General features: G+C 35.9%; 1 protein-coding gene across 38 annotated transcripts in view; it reads left to right on the forward strand.

Annotated features, from left to right (window-relative positions):
* Nucleotides 1–12580, forward strand: part of HDAC9 (histone deacetylase 9) — a 911712-nt gene that overhangs the window by 405352 nt on the left and 493780 nt on the right. The window lies entirely within an intron of this gene.

The raw sequence follows: 12580 nt of genomic DNA on the forward strand, positions 1-12580 counted from the left end.
GGGAAATGCAGCTAAGAAAAGCACCTCTCTTAAGGAAATTGCTGCTTTTTCGTGTTGATGTTGCTATTTTCTTGGTGCGTCTGTAGGGTTTAACTTAGATCCCTTCCATTACTGTTTCTGTGCATATTCAGTCTGCTTAGGGACAGCAGCTTCTGAATGAAATTGCAAACTATTGCTTCTGATGAAAGATGAGACTGAGATAAGTAAAATGTAGTTGGGGGTGTTTTGCCTTTACTATGCAACTAGAAAAAGGAGCTGTGTACTGATTGTAAGCCTATTCTAATAGGACTTTAAAAATCAGGTAAGTTCATATTGGGGCTTCAGTTTAAACTGCAGCCCCGCTAGCCTGACGATTTTATATTTACTCTGTGCCTACAGAAGCACATCTATTTATAGACCTACCTTCTAAAATGTGTTCGCCACAGAGTTATAAAGGTAGTTTTCTTTTTTCCATTATGTGGCTTTTTCTCATCAGCCCCAAATGAAACTGTTTAGGATGAAATAAAATTGTTATTAGCAGATGCTTATTTTAATTTTCTTCAAAAACATGTGGGAAGTCTAGCATTGTCAGGCAGATGTGATGGCATAACACACATGTAAATGTGTTAAAAGCAGGTGCAGCGTTTTAAAGGATAATAGGAACAGATTCTAATTTCTAGTTTCTCAAGGAGATGAGCTGATGGGAGATGGAGCTTGTCAGCCTTGTCAATTTATACTTACTAAATGAACATACTCTCCAGGCAGTATCACTTACGTGTAATTATTGCCTTTCATATTTATTTCCTATGGCTATTTCCTAAAGCTTTGGGAACTCTTTGTTTCTGTCCTCTTCTGAATGTTTCAACCTAAAATTGGCTTAAAGTTCTCACTTAGATCCCACTTCCCATGTGGGCTTAATCGTAATTATAGATCACCGCCTAGATTTCCATGATAAGAATGCCACATAAAGCAGTGTTTACTTTGTAGAGCTAGGTGTGAAAGAAATATTCCACAGGTTGGCATGATGTCTGTTTTGGTGTTAATACACCTTCCCATATGGGGATCTATGTTTAAAGCTAGTTTTCTTTAAACCTTGGTTAGCTATGTTAATTTTAAGATCCTTCTGTTGACCCAATCTTTTCATGGAATCAGAATAAAATATCAATTTTGCATAATTTGGTATTTATACACTTAAGTGACAGGAATTATGTTAATGAATAGTGCCTGCTTAACAAAAGCAAACCTACCAGAATTTCAGTACAGTTTATTCTTATAGCTGCAAAGCTGACAAGGGCTCCAGGAGGGTTTAACAGGTATGTCTCTAATGGGACTGGTCATTTAACTTAGCATTTTATTTTTTAAAATATGGATGAACCCTTGGAAAATAACTATTTTAGAAATCTTTTCAGCACTATGCTTTATCCTTTTAGTCCTCACTTCTGTGTTACAAGTTTGATATTTTTTTTCATATGGTAGAAACATACATGCCTTCCAAGTAGCAAGTGTCTGCTGAAGCTAAGGCTGGCTACAGGTGTTTGCAAGCTTTGCTTTTTTCTCCACATCTTTGATAATCACATACAGCTTTACACCCATTTCAGTAGAGATTGTCATTTTCCTAGCATTTAATGGTTTGTGTACAAAGCAACAAGATTTTCAGACAGGGAAGTGCTTCAGGCTGTCCATGCTTTTGCCAGTTCTACAAGAAGCAACATTTAAGCAGCAGCTAGCTATTAAATGAAAAGTGATGTAGGTTAACATCGACTCCCAAAACCTGTCTGGTATAAATACATAATCACTAAGTTCTATTTATTTTTAAAATGTGAAGCATAAAAACAATTACACCCTTCCTGCCATGCCATATATTTCATATATGTTCTTAAATTTAATTCACCTAGTCTTTATTGTATACTTCCTGTGAGGCACTGGCTCTCAAAGTTGGACTCACCAGAAGCACTTTACAAAATATGATACCTAGATTCCACTCCCAGAATGCCTGATTTAATTGGTATGGGGAACAGCCTGGGGATTGAGGTTTTTAAAATCTCCCCACCTTAACCTTCAGCAAACTGAGATTCACTGCTGTAGGGCTAGGGAACAGATGGTGATGCTGGTGAACCACTATCAGTAGGGTTTGTCCTTTGAGCTAACTGCTAAATTAGGGGTATGTTTGTCTTAATTTAGCTACAAATCTTGTTCAGCTCCCTTTTGGACCAGTGGTCTGGACGTGATTCATAGGCTTAGAAGCAGAGTCTTTGGATTTGAAAGAGAGAAAGGATGCCTGGCAGCAGTGCAAAGGAGTGGAGAGAGCACTGTTCTAGGAGTCAGACACTCTGTATTCTAGCATGAGCTCCACTGCTAGCCGATTGTGTACTGATTTTTTTACTCATCTTCAAACTGAAGAATAATGATGTCCTCCTGCTTGCCTCTTAGCATTCTTGTGAGGTTCAGATGTATCCATATGTCTTTAAAACGTATACTCACTATTAGAATTGTTGTTTTTAGTGAATGAACCTAAGATCTTGGTTTTCAATGCCATGTTCTATCTTGCTGAACAAGCCACATGAGTTACATTGTAGGTCACATGGGGGAAATGATTGTTTGTTTTGATAATCAGTTTGCCTTAGTTATCTTATAAATCAACTATTTATTTTGTTACCTTGGTTTGATAAGAGTTGAGATCTTTCCTATGCAGACTATCACTATAGGTAAGAGTAGGGTGTGTATGTGTGTGTGTGTGTGTGTTCTCTGAAATGTCTCATTATGTAATAAAGGCAAAGAAGTTGCACAGTATGTGATTGAACAGTGAACCCCAATGGCAGATTTCATGAGATTATTTTTAAAACATTGGTTATGTTGTGTAATTTCTTTAACAATTGCTTTAGAGTTCCCATTTGTTGTTCTAGTTATATTGGATATTATGCACTAATATTGATGGTTTTTGTACAGAGCTCTTTATATACTATTGGAATACAAGTGTTTTTTATGGTTGTATGTTTTTTTGATATTGACTCGGCCAGGCTAAACATGTTTGGTAGAACCAGGTTCTATAATATTGTACTAATATATTTTAGTTTAAAGTTCTATAATATTAAATCTTAGAATTCAGTGTGAGTGACACATTTTGTCAAGTACATCCCTACTTTTGTGACTCAGGTCACTCTGCAGGAGCTGGCAGGATTAGGGGTGTTCTCCCATTGCCAAGCATGTTGCTTAACACGTTGGGCAGCAGAGCTGTCCAGACAATATTGGAACAATTATTATGAAGGAATTTCCTAGAGTTTGTACAGAAGTAATGTAAGATATATTTACAATAAGGAAAGCTCATATTTTGGCCATCTATTCTTATTTTAGGGTATAAAAGAAAAACATTTAAATCAAAATCCTGAAATTCTTTTATATATCTTCACCCTTTTTTGAATCCTTTTGTTCCTTAGTGTATGGTGTTGAGGGGAAGGGAACATTTTAGATTCAGTAGTCACGTCACTTATGTCTACTTGAAAAGCAGAATCTAATTATGAAAATGTAAGTCTGTGAAATGTTCTTGTCATGTCAAGAATCACTTCTGGTATTCCCCATAATTACTGTTTTGCCATTCTCTAACTCAGGTTATCTTCACTTGCAAGTCTGTTATCAATTGAGATAGATGATAGGTATCAATCAGAAATATAATTATAAATGGGCTCATTGAGAATGGAGACAAGAATGAGTATTTCATATTTCTAAGGATGACACAGGAGGCATAATTATTGTTATGTCCATTAAGTAAGAAAATCCAATAAAACCCCTTAGAAGACTGAAATAAATCCAAATTCTGAGTTCAAAAAATATTCTAAATGATGATTTTAATTTTGGAGATGAGCAATTTTAAAATGTGCCTCATAATTTCTCACTACTGATAAATAATGAAGTGAGCCCAAAATAGCATGTCAGCCAACAAACATTCCTTCCATCCCTGTCACCCAATATATTCAACAGTAACTGAGCAAAGAAAATGATATAACCTAATGCAACATACCTCAGAGGCTAACAGCCAAGGCAAAAATGGATGCAGAGGTTCTTTGATCATAACAGAGAGACCTGTCTCCTGGGCTGTCTTAGAATCTTACTGGCAAGTTGACCAGTTCCTGAGGATTCTCACTAAGATTCCCAAATCTGAAGAGAAGAAAACTGAGTAGGTATCCTCACCATTTTGGGTTGTTCTTGTTTTCTCTTGTGGCTGAGAAATAGTAGAAATGAAGGCTTCAGAGCAGCATACTAAATTGGGAGAAAGATCGATCCATAGCTCTTTGGAATGACGTACCTTTCACCAACTAACCTTAGAGATTCTGCCAAGAAGAAAAACATCAACTCATTGAACCCATGGAATTAGACGTCTTAGTATTGCTTCCTACAAATAGAGCACCTTACATAAATTTTATATAAAAAAAAGCTGAAAGGTGAGATGATAAACAAGAGAATGAGATGAGAAAGGAGATATAGATCTCAGGAAATGAATTAAGAATGGAAAATCATAATGATTATAGAAAAAAATATTCATTAGAAATAGAAGAAAACAGAATAGGCCCAGGTAAAAATCTTTACACATAAAGATGAAAGGTTTGAAAAAAATCAGAGTAAATGAAAAAGGAAAATAGACAAAGTAGAAATTCTCAAACATGAAAGAGGCTGCTTGACAGTGAAAGCCACACAGTGAAGAAATGAACTTAAAACAAACAAAAAACTAAATTCAGAAGTAGAGAAAACATTATCAAAGTAACGAGGGAACACTGAATGCATTTAAACAACTATTGGATTGTGTTTATAGGGCAGAAAGCAGATATTATAAAGTAGGGGAATGTAAAAATATTAATAAAGCTGTCCAGTGTGAGGTGTTAGAGAGAGGTGAGATGGAAGGATGTGAGAAGTGCTAATATCCTTCCCTTTCTGAGCAGGGACAGACTCCCTGCTGCTTAAAATAGAAACACATACTTAAAAAAAAAGATTCAAAGCACTGATTTTTAAAAATAGTTTATTTAACCTTAAAGAGGTCTTTTTGGAAATAGTATCTCTTATGTTAAGGAAGTATTTAGTACATTTATAGTTCCTTCAACTGCAGTTTTAAATCTGCTTAATTCAGTTAAATTTAAATTTAAATTCAGTTAAGTTTAATTTCAGTTTTTAAAAATAAATATAACATCAGTGATATGTTCTTATTTTTATAATTTTTTAAATCCATCCATCTCCTGAAGAATTCATATAAAGATAGGAAGAAATAAGGAAAGATGCTGTGCTGTGTTTGGTGAAGAGGAGGGGCTTTTTCTTTTAGCATCATACCTCTTTACAGTGTATGATTTTTTATAATAGGCATGTATTCTATGAGAAGTGTTCATTACACACCCCCACACAAAGCTACTATGTCAAAATACTAACAGTGATTAATTGTAACTAGTAGGTATATTAGTTAGGTTGTTTTCTCCTGCAAATAAAAGAACACCCTAGTCAAAATGACAGACAAGTAGGACATTTATCATGTGATAAAGTAGTTGGGTGGTTAGGCAGCACCAGGTAGTCAAAAATGGCAGCAGCATTCAGGTCCTTCATATAGCTCCACTCTGCTGGTCTTAGCCTTGGTTGGTGTGATCCTAAGACTGGATCTTCCAGTGGTCACAAACTGACTTGTAGCAGTTCCAACCATTATGTATATTTATGCATAACAAATTGCAGAGACAAAGGTTGGATCCTCCAATGGTCACAAGTTGACTTGTAGCAGTTTCAAGCATCATGTTATTTATGCACGACAAACTCCAGAGGCAAAGAGGGGAAACTGCTGTCTTGGCGTCTCTTTTAAAGGAAAGAAATCTTACCCAGACTTCTCCAGCAGATCATCCTTTATACTATATTGACTAGAATAGCATCACCTGCCTATTCTTTCACTTGTTTTTCAGAAGAGTGGGACCCATGGCTGAGCTGGGAAGGCAGGATACCTAAACCTGCTCAAGTTTCTATTGGGAAGAACAAAGAAGCAGGAGGAATAGATGTTAGCTAGGCACTAGCAGTATTTGCTACAACGTGGATATTGGTGATAAGAAGTTTCTTCTTTGCAATTTTATTTACTTTTTAGTTTCCACAAATATAATAAAGTAAATGGACTATGTTTATAATTTCCCTTTCAGTTGAACTATGGGTGTTGACTTTCTTTTCATGAAGATAATATATCTGTTTAAATACTAGTGTAAGTATTTTTTACTAGTATTGAATATAAGTTTTTTATTAATATTGAATAGATTGCCTTTCTTAGTACTGTCTATTGTTAGAAGAAGCCCCCTAATAAAGAGACTGAAGTAATTGTAGAAGAAACTGGATCTCTCTAAGCTATTAATCATATTTTCTGAAGGAAGGAGAGTCAACATTGTGGCCTCATGCCTTACAAACATTTATTATAAACTTGAATAGAGTATTCCTTTAATGTTGGCTTCGAGGCACACAAAATTTTTTTTGAGAAATATAATAATATATGAATTGTTTTCAATATATGAAAGGAGGATTATCTTAAAAATACTCAGAATGTGTTTGCCAGTAGGTTGTCACAAGTATTACATTTTAAGAATCATGAACAATTTTTACAATATGGAATGATAACTACATTTTAACATTTTTTTTCTGAATTTGAATGCTTTGAAAATAATTTAATTGAAATAAAAGCTCATGCAAATGACTTTAGCAAAGAAGCTTTCAAGAAGAAATTCAAAAATATGTTGGCCTCTGCCTCAAGTCAGTGTTGGCTGTGCCATGGTCCCCCCTGTTTTCGAAAGGAAGCTGAAGTGAGTGGTTAGCTTGGGATATGTGGTGTCCTTCCTGTTGGCAGTTTTCCCCTTTTCTTTTCCCAGTGAGTTGGCAATAGGGAAGCAAAGAAAGAGGAAATGCCTGGTGTTCCTAGTTCCATTCTTCTTCAACTAAGTCGGTTGCACAAAACAAATTTAATTTAAACAACATTTTTCACAATACTAAACGACCTACACTTTCAAGTGTTATCAGAGAACATTATGTTTAGGTTTACTCTAAGTTGCTATGATTCATGAATATAAGAATAAGTACTTCTTGTGTTTTTATAAGAATATATTTTCCATTCATTATCATAATGTTAACTTTTCCATAGTAAAATAAGTGATGGGCTTTTCGTGTACAGTGTTTCTTAAATACCCATTAATTAAATCCAATGAAAACCACTTTTAAGGAAGAAAGAAATTTACCAAACCACAGAGTGTAACTAGTCATTTGCTTATGATTAAACTTTTTGCATGCTGATAAGGTTGGAAATACCCACGACTTTATTTTCCTGCTTCTCCTTATGGTTCACCACTTGTATCAGAAACTTTTAAATTCATAATGTATGTTCATTATTGACCCACTTGCAGCCATGTGGATGTTATTTTCAATTTGCTTGAGGTACATTTTGGTGAATGTCTAAGGCATGACATTTCCAAACGAGAATGTCATGAAGTTGTTTCAAAATTTGAAACTTGATATTAAAAACAAAATAAACCCCCCAAAATCCAGAAAACAAAAAATAAGTAAATTTCACTGAGTTTTCATTAAATGACATCATACCTTGGAAGTTCTTGCTTTAGTAAAAATGTGTTTACCCAGAAGGTTTTCAGGGAACCCCATGTAGGGTGAATAAGAAAAAGCTCTTGTGTTAAGCACTGTTTTAACTTTATTCTTGATGATGCTTTTGAAATCTCATAATCAAAATTCAAGGGTGTATTTTAAGTACATGATTTTTACATTAGGAACTATCCATTTTAAGTTAGAAAGTTATCACCACCCGTTTTTGTTTTTTTCTGTCATACTCTTCTCTGATCTTCTAGTTGCTTAGTTCCAATTTTATTTTATTTTATTTTGTTCTGTTTTTTGAGACAAAGTCTCACTCTGTCATCCAGGCAGGAGTGCAGTGGTATGATCTTGGCTCACTGCAACCTCCACCTTCTGATTCAAGTGATTCTCCTGCCTCAGCCTCCCAAGTAGCTGGGATTACAGGCATGTGCCACCATGCCTGACTAATTTTTGTAGTTTTAGTAGAGATCGGGTTTCGCCATATTGGCCAGGCTGGTCTCGAACTCCTGACCTCAAGTGATCTGCCCGCCTTGGCCTCCCAAACTGCTGGGATTATAGGCATGAGCCACTGCGCCCAGCCTACTTCCAATTTTAGAGGTCAGTGATTGTAAGCATATTTTTTCAAAAATTTTTATGTCATTCTTTTATTATTGACACAATGGCTAATGTTTCAAAAGTTTCTCTGTGTATCACTTGATCATTTAATCCTCACCACAGTTTAATAATGCAGTAGTTGTTGCAGCAATATTGGTGTTTTACAGTTGAGGAAATATATTCAGAGAGATAAGAAATTTACTGATGGTTACTGCAGGTAGGAAATGGCAGGGTCGTGTTTAAAATCCTGCCCCATTTTCTCAAAAGATATTTAGCATAGGATAATTCTGCTTGGTACTAAAAATGTGGACACATTTATATATGTATAAACAAATATCTAGACAGACTTCTTAATCCTGGGAGGTTTAAGGCACAAATAGGCAAGTATGTTGAAAGTTTTGCTGGAAGATCCTTACTTCATGTTCTCAGTGCTAGATAATTAAATTCGAGGAAGTTAGCACTATCCAGGGCTGAGAGGAGCTTAAGGAAACCAAGCTTCTATGAGCGTGCTCTTTTCCTTGGAGCAGATGCTCTGGACAGAAGCAGCATTCCTGATGCATTTGGCACCTGTTTGCCAGTGTTCATGATACACAGATCATGAGGGTAAAGTTAGCCCCGCTTCAAAATAGCAAATTATTATTAATGTATTTTGGCAGGAGAAAGTAATTTTTTTTGAAATGCTAGCCTTATGGGGTTCATTTATTTTGACCAAAAGGTTTGAATTATGCTCACCTTGGCATTTACCTTGAAATGTAAGGTTAATAAAGCCTATATCACCACTCAAATCCTAATTTCAACTTGCAATGTGAAATTCTCTAGCCACAATAAAGATCTAGCTAACATAATTCAGTTTCTACTTATTTTGAATATATATCTGTCCAATTTGGGTCCAGTTTGGACAATTTAGGTGAAAACTGGATGGCTGTGTTTATATGTATTATCATCATACTACGTTTTACTTTATCTTGAGTTAATTTTGCTTTATTGGATGAATATTATATGTTCTGTAGGTGGCTTAAGCATAAAATTCACCCATTACCTACTAATCCAATTATGCAAAAGCCTACTCTTGGCTTTCCAACAGGTAATTTTTATGATCTTATTTGCTATGAGAATCTTGAGCCATCTTCAGGAATCAATACATTGTAAAAGCATTATTGATTATCACGTTAATGATTGACGTAATTTATTGCCTTCCTAGGGGAAAGAAGCTTTCAGAAGATCATTAAATGCATTAAAACCTGCAGATGTCCACATGTCTGTACCTCTCTTTAGCAGCCTGACTCCTTTGGGTCAGTTATTCTTAGCCTCGGTATTTCTATCTTATGGCATCGCAGGTCTAAGATTAGCTTGTTAGGCGTTATCATGCCATATGAGTTACCTCCTAATATAACTCTACACTGGAATGATTATTTATAGAAAGAGCATTCTGTCATTTTTGGGTTATTTCTAGTAGTTTAAATAAAGAAGAATAACATTCAAGTGAAACCACAGATTCCTTCCTGCTGCCAAAATAACATGATAACTGTCTGCTTAAGGGGCAATAATGTTGTTTAAATGTGTGCTTAGGGTGATTGCAGAATTCTTTTTATCTCTGCCACCTTGAGAGAAAAGGGAGAGCTCTGGTAATGATGTATCATGCTTATGGAAAGGCAAAGAGGCGGCCTTGATGCTGTCTCAGAGCACACAGGACTCTGGTTGATGATGACAACAAGAGACACACAGGGTTTATTTTTAGAAACAGACATTGCTAAGCTCTCCATTTGGTGTTAATATTGCTCATAAACAGAGCTCCTTGGGGCTGTTGACCCTTCTAGTGAATATGGCATTACACACACATACTGTTTTCTTTTTTCACTTTGTAAGAATGATTCTATTATTGAAAGTGTATATATATCTGTTTCTAAAAATTAAGAAATCTAAATTCTATTCAATTTCTCCAATAGATTTAGAGTTTTTTTTTAATCCCATGAAGCTTGGGTTTAAGAATTGGTTTATGAAAAACAATTGACTATTATAAGCACAATAAGTATACAGGTTAACTATAAGGATGGGAAAAAGGCAAATATACATCATGAATGACTTTTAATATTAAATAACACCAATGCTCCTAGCTTTATTACCACAATATATAAAATATAGCCATAAAAGATACTGTCATTATAATGCACTATTGTGAGTTACTGATTTAAATAGATGAGATAAAATTCTCAGCATATGAGAAAAGTAAGTGTAAGCCTCTGCTTGCTGTTTGGGTATTACTACCTCTTGATGTTCCCAGCAAGTCTCATATACAGTAAAATATGCAGTTTTACATTTGAGAAGTGTTCTCTCAATTTACTTTGTGTGCTTAATTCAAACCTTAGCAATTGTTACTTTGCTCTAAAATTAGAATTGTGTTTTAATGGTAAATTTGCATTTTATATTTTACTATTAACTCATTTTTCCTAAATGATAAAAATGTTAAAATGGATGTTAGTGCATTTTATGTTAAACATTTGCCAAATGCTATAGAATGGATAACTTATGCAGGTCTTCCAAATATTCATTACTTATTATTATTATTATTATTATTATTATTATTATTATTACAATTTGAGACGGAGTCTCACTCTGTGGCCCAGGCTGGAGTGCAGTGGCGCGATCTCGGCTCACTGCAAGCTCCGCCTCCCGGGTTCACACCATTCTCCCACCTCAGCCTCCCGAGTAGCTGGAACTACAGGCGCCTGCCACCACGCCTGGCTAATTTTTTTTTGTATTTTTCGTAGAGATGGGGTTTCACCATGTTAGACAGGATGGTCTAGATCTCCTGACCTCGTGATCTGCCCGCCTCGGCCTCCCAAAGTGCTGGAATTACAGGCGTGAGCCACCGCACCCGGCTATTATTATTATTATTATTTTTTGAGATGAGGTTTTGCTCTTGTTGCCCAGGCTAGAGTGCAGTGGCGCCATCTTGGGTCATTGCAACCTCCGCCTCCCGGGTTCAAGCTATTCTGCCTCAGCCTCCTGAGTAGCTGGGATTACACGCATGTGCCACCAAGCCTGGCTAAATTTGTATTTTTGGTAAAGATGGGGTTTCTTCACATTGATCAGGCTGGTCTCGATCTCTCGACCTCAGGTGATCCGCCTGCCTCGGCCTCCCATGTTTTTAAAAGATAAATATGTTTTGTGTTTTGTTTGGTTATCTGCTGACCATTAGGAATTTCCAAAATGAAAGACAAAAATAGGAAACACACAGTAATTGAAATGTATCTTAAAAGAAGTCAAGATGGAAATAAATTCAGAGAGTGGAAGTGGAAGCAACTGAAGGAACAACATAACATGTTGCATCCTGACCACTCTTTTAATGAGCGGGTCAAAGACTTTGGAAGATGAAATTGTTTGAAGCTTTGGGAACTGAGGTGAAAGAGTCATTTATCGGTTCATTTTTTCACCCAAAACTGTTTAAGAATCAACCATATGACACAGAAGATACAGCTATTAAACAAAACAAGGAGATACATGGTTGGTTGTTCAATGGAATGATGGATGGGTAGATAAAACTACTTGAGATAGGAATTAGTATTAAGGTGAAATAAAATAAGACAATGGGGTAGAAAGTGACTGATAGGGCAGTATTAGCTAGGGTAGCTAGGGTAGTTAAGTGAAGGCTTTTGAGTCTGCTAACCTGTAAAGGGTATCTTTCTAAAAAAAGTAGACTTTCCTTCAACGTTTAATTTGTTCTAAGTCAAGTAGAACAGAAGCACAGTTAAAATAGATTAGGAAAGGTCTCGATCTATTTCAATATTGTTACCTCTGCTTTGTGGAAAGGATGGGGAAGCATTTAGCAGTAGGTAGGTAAGGGAACTGGAGAAAGGCTGTTAGCCATGATTTTCTCTGTTTTTCATAGAGATCGTGAACCAAGTGCCTCTCTCTTGTATTCATATTATTAACTTGAAGTGAAGGCTCTTTTAGGACTTGTTCCCTTTCCTTGTTCCTAAGGTTCACCCTTGTCCCTCATCTCACCTGCCCTGTCAATTGTGCTTAAATTTCTTACCCAAGCAGTATGAGTCATTGCTAGTAGTTTAGTGAAGCAAACAGTTTCTCTTTCTCAGAAACCCAAAAGAAGGGGAGCAGAGTATCTTCGCCAGCTGAAGTTAGAAGTCTTAGAACATTTTCTCATAAACACAATATTGCACACTTTTTAAAGGGGTATGAAATACAGTATTCATCACACAGGCATTTACTGTGTACCTACAACGTGCCAGGTATTTAATTCAGGTAGATCCTGGGTCAAATCACACCTTTGTTAGGCGGCTGGAGAATCATAACTTCCCAAGAAAATATTTAGCATACATAGCATACATAGTCTTCGTTGGGTTAGCAACTGGCTAGATTCGTGACACATTGTTACAAAAAAATAGTTGTATAAGGA

The sequence above is a fragment of the Pan troglodytes genome, chromosome 6 (assembly GCF_028858775.2).
Source record: "Pan troglodytes isolate AG18354 chromosome 6, NHGRI_mPanTro3-v2.0_pri, whole genome shotgun sequence".
Lineage (NCBI taxonomy): Eukaryota > Metazoa > Chordata > Mammalia > Primates > Hominidae > Pan > Pan troglodytes.